Source organism: Solanum pennellii, chromosome 5 (assembly GCF_001406875.1).
Source record: "Solanum pennellii chromosome 5, SPENNV200".
NCBI classification, from domain to species: domain Eukaryota; kingdom Viridiplantae; phylum Streptophyta; class Magnoliopsida; order Solanales; family Solanaceae; genus Solanum; species Solanum pennellii.
The window spans coordinates 40,400,866-40,410,860 of NC_028641.1; positions in this window are offsets into that span (position 1 = coordinate 40,400,866).

The window sequence follows — 9,995 nt, forward strand, 5'->3', positions numbered from 1 at the left end:
GGTGAGCTAATGCTTCTAGCTTGGACTGGATCTCCTTCCTCATGTCTTGATGCCTTGAAGTTTCGGCATTGACTAGCTTTTATTTGTTTTAGTTCTTAGAATACTCTTAGTTTAGTAATTTGATCATAGATGTTCTTGTGGTGATGACTTCAAGATTTTGGGGAATAATAGATGTTGAATTTTAGAAGTTATTGAATTGTCTTTTTATTAATGAGTTTAAGTCTTCCGCATCGTATTTTGTTCATTATGGTTAAAATGTCAAGGTTTAGATTGGTTGGTTCGCTCACATAGGAGGGTAAGTGTGGGTGCCGGTCGCGGCCCGGTTTTGGGTCGTGACACTTTGTTGAGATCCCTGTAATCAACACAGATTCTTACCTTCCCATCTTTCTTGGCGACCGGAACAACATTGGCCAACCATGTCAGATACTACGTCACTTCCACTAATTGAGACTCGATTTGTTCAGTAATCTCTTCCTTAATCTTCAAACTTAACTCGGGCTTGAACTTTCAACCCTTTTGTTTTACTAAACTGAAACCTCCATTGATCGACAATTTATGGGACACCAGATTCATACTAAACCCTAGCACGTCGCTGTAAACCCACACAAATACGTCAATGTATTCACTAAGCAAACGAAACAGGTCCCTTCTTTGACCTTCCTTCGGATGAACACTGATTTTGGACTCTTTCACGCACTTATCTTCTCCAAGATTCACAGTTTAAATTTCTACCAAGTTAGGCTTATGTTTATTTTCAAACTTCCAAAACTCTTTAGCGACATATTTTGGTACCTCATTTTCTTCTTCATATTCTTTACCTTCGTCATCACCTGCCTCATTTTGTTCGTTTGGCTCGTGACATTACATTACATTGGCATGTTTTAAATTAATATTTATGAAATCATAAATAGAGAAAGTAAGGTGAGTAAATATAAAAGATAAGTAAATAAACAAATTTTTGATAAAAGAGGCTTTCATTAAAATTGAAAAACAAACGCAAACTTTGGCCATGGCGAAGGGCCATGTTGCCTTTTTAAACGTTCTGTGGGAATTTTAAAATTCAAAAAATATACTAAAAAATTGCAAAATGGTAGGTATCGGGCCTCTTGCAGACTACCACCGATTTTTATAATAGGCAAAAACAATGTCTTTTCTACTAAGATGTTCAGGGAATCAAGATTGGTGTTGAGGTCCAGTTATACAAATGCTCCCCATGCTCAGCATCGCGGATACCAGATGTCTCAATATCATCCTCTATGATAGAATCAATTTCTTCAAAAAGGTCCCAAATTCATTCCGTAAGGCGATCAGGATAGGCATACTCTCAAACTGGAAATGACTGGTATAGATGAGGGATTGGTCTTGCCAATGCTTGATGACCACTCTTGTTCTTCATTTCCGCTTCATCAGCTGTGGGGACGTACACCCAACCAAACCTTGCTCCTTTTGCGGGAACATGAACATGCTTCACAATTTGTTAGAAATTTCTTACCAATCCAAAAGTTGGCTTTAATCAGTTCTAGAGCATCACAGTAGATATCATCTTGTGTACAGAGGGCATTGGGGTTAGTGGAGCCAAATCATCACTGGTAGCATTTACCAGCTCCATTGTATAGAAATCACATCATCCAAAGACTTCATTAATTATTGGAGCATGCCCACTGTAGTGGCTTCTTTCACCGTGAATAACCAATTCTTGATCCTTCCAAACAAACTTCATATGATGGCGACGGGTAGAAGGCACGTCCCCAACCATGTGATGGAATGACCTTCCCAAAATAAGGTTGTAACTAGTGTCGATGTCGAACACCTGAAACTCCAAATTGAACTCTGCAGTACCCATCTGAATTATAAGTTCACGGAACCCAATGTATCTCTTTGCACCACATAGAAGGCCCTCACATTGACTTGGTTCTGTTAAAGCTTTCCCAAGTCAAATTTTTGATGCCTCAAAGTCGATAGTAGGCAAATATTGAGACCAGATCCATCATATACGAAGACACAATTTATAAACTTGTCTCCACACGCAATGGTGACATGTAAAACTTTGTTATGCATCATCTATTCGATGGGCGACTCTTCATCACAAAAGTTGATTCGATGTCCACGGATGACCTGGTTGATCATGGCTTCTACATTATCACTGTGTCATGTTTCAATAGGCACATACGCGTCATCCAAAGCTTTAATCAAGGCTTGCCTATGCACCTGCGAAGTTATCAACAGGGTCCACACAAAAATCTGAGCTGGAGTCTTCTGCAAATGCTTCACGATCGAATTGTCTTTAGGCTGCAGTTTTCTCCAAAATTCCTCAACCTTGATCTCACTTATCGGCCTCTTTGATTGGTCCTTCTTTTTTCCTCCACGAGTCAACTCCTCCAGCGTATAATATCTGCGAGACCTAGTCATGCCTTGAGCATAAGTAGTTTCGATCACAAACCTTGGTCGAGCAGGGTTTTCTATTGGCACCAAGGCAGCAACCTTTTCGGGTTTTAGAATCACAAACTCCTTTTTCTCTTTGATGTTCAACTAAGCTACGATCCTTGCAGTTTATCATATTGATATTATGCCCCCATGATTTGGCAAAGGATTACAATTGATATTGAATGCGGCTGTGTGGAGGGAGACCACCTTCTGGTCGATTAAATCCTGGATTTTGGATTGAGGTTATACAATCCTTAGTATCATCTCCAATGTTGTTGGAGTGATATGCACACTTCTGATCAAGTCTGTAAAACTTGGAGCTTGTATCCATTGGTATCCATAGGCTTGGGCCCTACTAAATGGATATAACCTGCCACAGTCAATCACTCATACAACTTTGTTTGGCTTTCGACAAGGGGAGTAAAAATTGTTGTGGGTTTTTTCTCAAATCTATGACGAAGGGGATCCTAGTTGCCTTCTTACGGAAAAGGCATTAGACAATAATTTCGGACATTCGGACGGGGATCTTGATATTTTGGGGATTAGTCTAGTAATTTGGAGATGGAGCTTGGTAGTTTAGGGTTTTTTTTGGTAAAGTGGAGTTGGATCTTGATATACTTGGGGAGGTGCTCGGTAATTTGACTGCACGTTGGCACAATTGGGAGCGACGCTTTTTAATGATGATATAGAGTTCGATAAGCTGGAGGAGAATTTTTGTAGATGGGAGGTGGAGTTTTGTAACTAGGAGGGGAGTATTTTGGTACGTGGGAGAAGGGGAATTTCAGTAACATGGGAAATAGGTATTTGTAAGTGGAAGGGGAAGTATTATGATAATTATATTGTGTATAACAAGCCTGGTATAGACTCTATGAAGGTCGAGAACAACCTTGTTATGATGAGGATTTTCTCTGGGTCTTATTTCCCTCATAAGAGACAACAAACACATCTTTTCTCTTCATATTCAACAAACCCAATGATTTGGGTGAGGCAACAACGCAGGAAATCTTCCTGGTTCTTAATCCATCTTCGATAGTCTCACATACCTTGACTATCGCGGAAAACATTGCTCCAAGAAGAAGCATAATTCTGTCATAAACTCGGGTTCCTGAACCCGTACAAATACTTCAATAGTTTCCTTTTAGGAAATAGGAGGTCGAACCCTAGCCACCTCCTTTTGCCATCTATACGAAAACTCTCTATAGCTTTAGTTGGACTTCTGCTTCATCTTTTCTAGGGAATAATGATCAGGGATAATCTCCACGTTGTAAGCAAACCTTTTAATGAAGTCATTATCCAAGGTATTCCAGATAGTCCACTCCCTTGTTTCGTGGGATGTGAACCACTCCAGAGTCTCTCCGCTCAGACTTCGGCCAAAAGAGCCACATGAATACAGTAGGCCCTTTGATGCGCTACGGAATTCCCTCTGTAACACTCCGAAAGTCTATGACCTTAAGTAGAGCCTCATATGTTGATACAATGTTAGTAACACTTTCATAAGGCCTAAAATAATGTTAATAAACCATATAGGAAGTTTTGGAGTCAACACATCAAGAAACGTCCATGACATCCGGAAGTTAATCTAATTTAACTAGTGAAATGTCCTTAGGTTTCAGGAAGATTTAAAGGTGTCGTATGAGGTCCAAAACTAGGTGTGCTCAGTGACTAACTCGTTGGGATCTGGCTGGTCATAGGTGAGGACGGTATTGTCAACTCACATATGTGGGATCTTCCCATTGTAGATCACTTTGCAGATTCTTACCTTAAGCTGCGACATTCCTCTATAGTGTGCCTCGTTGGTTCAGGTGGAAGGCACACATCTTTTGAGAGTTTTCATGCCCAAAGCCTAAAGCTATTCCCTCATGAGGCTTCAGCTTGAGTTACTCTATAGAAGAGCGCATGGCATGACCTTTGTTCCCACGTTATGTGTCAGTTCATAAGCCGGGAGAGTGATCCATTTGTCTCCTCCCTTTAGACGCCCTAGTAAAGGAGGCATGTAGACGATTTCCTCGTCGATATCTTCCCAGTGTCTCCAGGGTAAGTGTCTTTAGGACCGCTATTAGCTTCTTGATTGAAGACAGAATGTTTCCCACGTATTTTATGAAGCGTCCTAGTCATAACCTTCGTCTCTCAGTCCACGATGGTGCTTCTTGGTATGTTAGCTACCATGTTCTCGTCTAGTGCCGCAGTTGCGGCTCTGAAAATTGTTGTGGCTATTTCAACTTGCAGTCCTCTTTCTCTGATTTCTCGAATCTCATGCGTAATCTGTTGTATTTTCCTCTCCAACTCCTCTCTAGTAGGCTCCACCTCGACATTTGTACCTTTTTTCCATAGCGTTGATTTTACCTTTCCTAAGATGATAGAGTAATGTTTAGGAGTTGGGTACTAGGAATTACTTTTAGTTGATAAAATCAAGACATGAAATTTGGTCGAAAATTTTGTGATAGTTACTTGTATATATTTTTTGAATTTTTGAAAAGGAGTGGGTTTGCAAAGTCCTTATTTCGAGCAACATAACACATAAACAGTTAAAACAACCAAGTATACAGACAAATATCGCATCTTAAATATGCTTGTGACCTTTTGTGCGAAGGTTAGGCCTAACAAATTGAAGGATGTATATGTATTTTCAACCAATTCATTGTCCCCACAATATTTTATTGATATAATTCAAAATGTATGATAAACATAGTAACAGGGAAATAGGTTCAGAAAATAAATTACAAAACAAAGTACAAATAAAGTAGTCCCGCGCAGGTGATAGTAATAAACTTCAAGCTGCTCTGATCCTATGCAAAGTTTGGTCCTCTTTGCGATGCTGACCTCTTCCCACATGGCATATTTGTTCTCCCATAGATGATCTCTTGCCAATCGATCCCCTACTTAATGTATGAACCCCTCCATCAACTGAATCTGTTGTTCCATGTTATAATCCAACTCTGACATGCATTGGCTGGCTCTCTGTAGCTCTTGTTTCAATTGAGCTATGACTTTGGCGTCCTCAAAATGTCGGTGTAGATACTCCAACTCATTCTTATCGAACCTTTCTTGGAGTCGGTGAAGTCAAACTTGATGTTTGGATCGACGTATCTGCAATAATGTGAGGAACTCTTGGACCAGGCTTAGTAGTTCCATCAAGGGTATTCTTCAACCATTCCTTATAATCCTTAGAACATTCAGGATGAAACCTGTTTTCTACCGGTTCACCCAATACTCTTTGAGGCCTCCACATTCTACGCATGTCTTAAGCAAATGTGACTCCTCCATTTTCGTGGTTAGTTGCAAATTTCCTCATGTCTGTGATTTGGAGAAGCTCTTGTTTCCCTCCTAGTTGCCTTAGGACTCGACCGGGAGCATACGGTCTAGTCCATCTTACTCCAGCAAATACCATGTAAAGAACCTTTTCTACTTGAATCAGCATATCCTTCGTCACCACCAGACTATCTATCGACCACTGTACATTCTCTTCCATTAGCCCCTGAAGTCTTGGATACCAGATATCTTTCCCTCCCGTCTTGTTGCAATGATTATGGTACATCCACCAATCGTGACCTTCAAGTTCGTTTCACCTTATTAGGGGATCCGGTTTTCTCGAATTATAACTTTTGATAAGATGTCGCATCATTCACCATTAAAGTATTAGGTTGCATCCTTGAAAGAAATATTCTCCGCTTTGACACTTATCCAAAGCTTTGTAACTGTCGTCTAAGATCATAGGCGCCAAAGTTAATACTTGGTTGATGAATTGTAGTCTACTCCATAGAAGACGGCATGAGTGACCATTACTCACTTGCATGAATAGTGTACTTTGGCCCTTGAGGAAACACCATTGTTCCAAGTAAGCATATTGCAAAGGCAAGAGGACGTGTCTCCTTTAATTATTCTTTCAAGACGAACTCCTCTTTAAATTTCTCGTAAGCCCTCGTACGTCCAAATCGATAATATAGCTTTCTGAAAGGAATGTTTGGGCGGGGAAGCCTGTCCATCCACTCACCCTTAACAAGTGATAATTTTTCTTTGATTTCGGTGAAATTCCATATTTTGGGATTTAGAAGATCTATAGTTGGTTGACGCTTCCTCTTGTTACACAAGGCGATACTCTCATAACTTGTGAGGCCTTATTCAATAGTCGATGTCATTTCAACTTCCCCGAACTGAAATACCATTTTTTTGCATCCCAAAATTTTACCATTCTTCCAATTAGACCAGGCCAAGCCTTCATTTCCAATAGCGACGGAAGATAACCTATGTGTTTTTGAACCGTCATTTGGTCTGTATAATTCATGAATTTCCACCACACTATAAGGTATGGATCGGGGACAGTCACTATTCTTGTTCTTAGAACCTCGTGTGTTGAATACATCCTACAAGAATAACAGACAAAGATTAGTCACCCTCACCTCCATAGACAATAAAATTCATTTTAAAAACACATATATCTCCTTCAATTAACACGTACTCACGATTGTCTATTTATTGACAAATGGTCAATGTAGACACAAGGTGGGATTCTAATGGGCTCAACACACCTTGGGTGTAGGGTCATCTTAGTTTAAATGCTCTTAAATTCGAGATTTTGGCTCGACTCTACTCTAGTTGAGAATAGTGGCTTCTGAAAAGACCGGGAACCCAAGTGGACAATTTGGGCTGGAACTCACGACAACACTCATGAAAAACCAATAAATTACCGCTAATTCCCAAAAAAGTTTGATACATAAAAGTTCGACTGCGGTTCAGCAAATCGTCCTTTAATATACTAAACATATATATCGGAAGATGTCATGAAATGCAATGCCAGTTATAAAATTTAAACACATTAACCATAAATAAGCAATTCAATAATAACAATTAGTAAAACAGTCAAATCCTTTTGCTTAGAACTTAATTAGTCCCCAGCGTTGTCTCCATTTCTGTTTTACGAAACAATATAACAAACAATAAAAATGACTAAGTTTCGAAAAGTCATTTAATCTTATGATTTAAGAGCAATTGATTTCTTGAATTAAAAGGGTTGTCACTTAAGTTTTAATAAGAATGAAGAGAAAAACTTTACAATTATTTTTCAAAAGATTTAAACAGATAAAATTAGTTGAAAAAGGTTTCGAAATTCAAATGTACATTTCTTGAAAGTGTTGTACCCTCGGAATGCCCGCTAACTCGCGGTGACCGGTGATTTGACTAAATGACTTTTCAAAAAAACTCAGAATTTGACTAAGTTAAGTAAATTAAAATCTTTACTTATTTTATTTATTTTATACTACTTCATTTTACTTAATTATATAAAGGGGATATAAACTCAAATAAGAAATTTCTAAAGGAAATTAATTTAAAGTGTTAACAAAGCTAATAAATAATATATATATATATTAATAAATAATAAATATATATAAATAAATAAATATAGATATATATATATGTGTATATATATATATATATATATATATATACACACACACACACACACACATATACATAAAAAAATACTAAGCAAATTATACATATAAATTTTGAATGCTTATAACGAAGGAGAAATGACTATCAAAAGAGAAATCAAATTAGAACTAAAAAAAATCAAATAACAAATGGCTACAAAAATAAAAAGAAGGATAGAGGTATCAAATTTGGGCCTTTGAGCCCATTTTCAGCTACTAGACCTGCTGGACAAAACAAACTTTCTAAGGCTTTTGGGCCTATTTCTCCTTCTAAGTTTTTATATACACTCACGTATATTAGCGTACATGGACCGTATTTTGGTCTGTATTTTGACATTGTTTTCATCACCTCCAACCTGTATTTTACTATCTATGTCCTTGCATTTTTTAGCAACCTGTAAATCATAATTCCGGCTGTATAGCAGTGTATACAAAAGATATATCGCTTGTTTTCAGGCTTTTCGGAGTCTGAAAAATCCAAATTTCAGCCATATATTAATCGTCTTCCACCTGTGTATTAATTCTGTGGACTTGGTTGACTCAATGAAAATTTGTTTGGCCTCTATGGCCTAACGAAAAATGCAAAGGGTAAGAAGGATCCAAGGGACTCGAGTAAATTTCATGTAAACACAAAACAAAGAAAAGAATTAACTTATAATCCAATTAAGATGAAGGCAAGATGAATGAATTAGGAAGGTGCAAATTAATGAATAGTTTCAGAGAAAAACAAAGGCACATGGATTACAAAAATATTAAAAGTAAAATTAAGCAGAGCATAAACATCACTAAAAAGCATGATGCTAATTAATGGTGACTACACAAAATGGTTAAGATGGAACAGTAAACATAACCAGCCCATTAAAGTGATCTTTGGATGACTATGGGAATACATAAACAATAGGTAAAGGACGAATTAGTTGACATATTTTGAATGCTTCCAAAATTCCTAAAGGGACTAGCTAGAATCACACATAGCTACATTAAGAGAAAATATACCATGACAAATATAGACCAATGGTAGACATCAATAGGCAAAAATGCTATGATAGTATCCTTGAGGTATAATACTATTGTGTGATCACTAGAAGTGCTAAGATAGTGTGTACTAAAGTATTTTTTGCTCAAACATTCTTTTTGCCTTAGTAAAAAAAATCTCAGCCTACAATTCTTCATTTCAAAAATAAAACCTCCCCCTGATTGAAGAACAAGACACAATGTATAATAAAAATTAGGGTTTGATTTTTTGGGTGGGAAGGGGTGAAAAAACAAAAAGGCATGGAACAAAAATAAAATTTCAAACTTCAAAACTTTGACCATTTCAGGAAAGACACCTTTTTCTGAAGGTTCAAACCATTCCGAAACGGGAAAGGAGGAACAAATGGTTGGGATTCGATCTCAACGTCCTTGGGCGCGACATGGAGCAATCTCACGATATCAAGGACGATTCACGTGACCTGTTGCTACTTTATCTGCTGCGACGGTACGAGCTAAGGGAGACATTGAAGAAGGAGACAAAAGCGACAGAGAGTTTTGCTACGCGCCTTGTTGAGTTGTTAATGTTTTCCCTTAACTCGCGATAAGCGCGTCTAGGTGTGGTCTCGCCGTGACGCGCGATATCGTTTGATCTTCTTACACGCCGTGTACTTGTTGTATTTTTTGATGTTCTAGGTTTCTTCGTGGACTCCTAACTAGGCCTGGTCATGGCTATTCGGTAAAGACGAAATGGGTAGGCTGAATTGGAGTGGCAAAGGGGATGGGCTGCTGCTAACATTTGAATTGAAATTTGGCTTTTTTGGAATTGGGTTTGAAGGAGGAAAGGGTGGCTGATTTAATATTAATGTTGGTCTGGGCATAGGTATTTGGAATTGGTGAAATAAAACTTACTTAGCAAACTCGATCAATGAATAAACCATATGAATTAATATAGTTAACGAACGAGCTTCTCAATCTTGACGAAATAAAATAGTTGACTTCGAATATGAACTAAATAAGTCAAGATATAAAGTATTGTATAACTGAAGTAATTAATCAAATACTTAATAAAACAAAAAAATTTTGAGACAATTTTTGAATATTTATAAAATAAACCAATTGCATAAAGACACACACACACGCCCGCGCGCACACACACAGATATATATA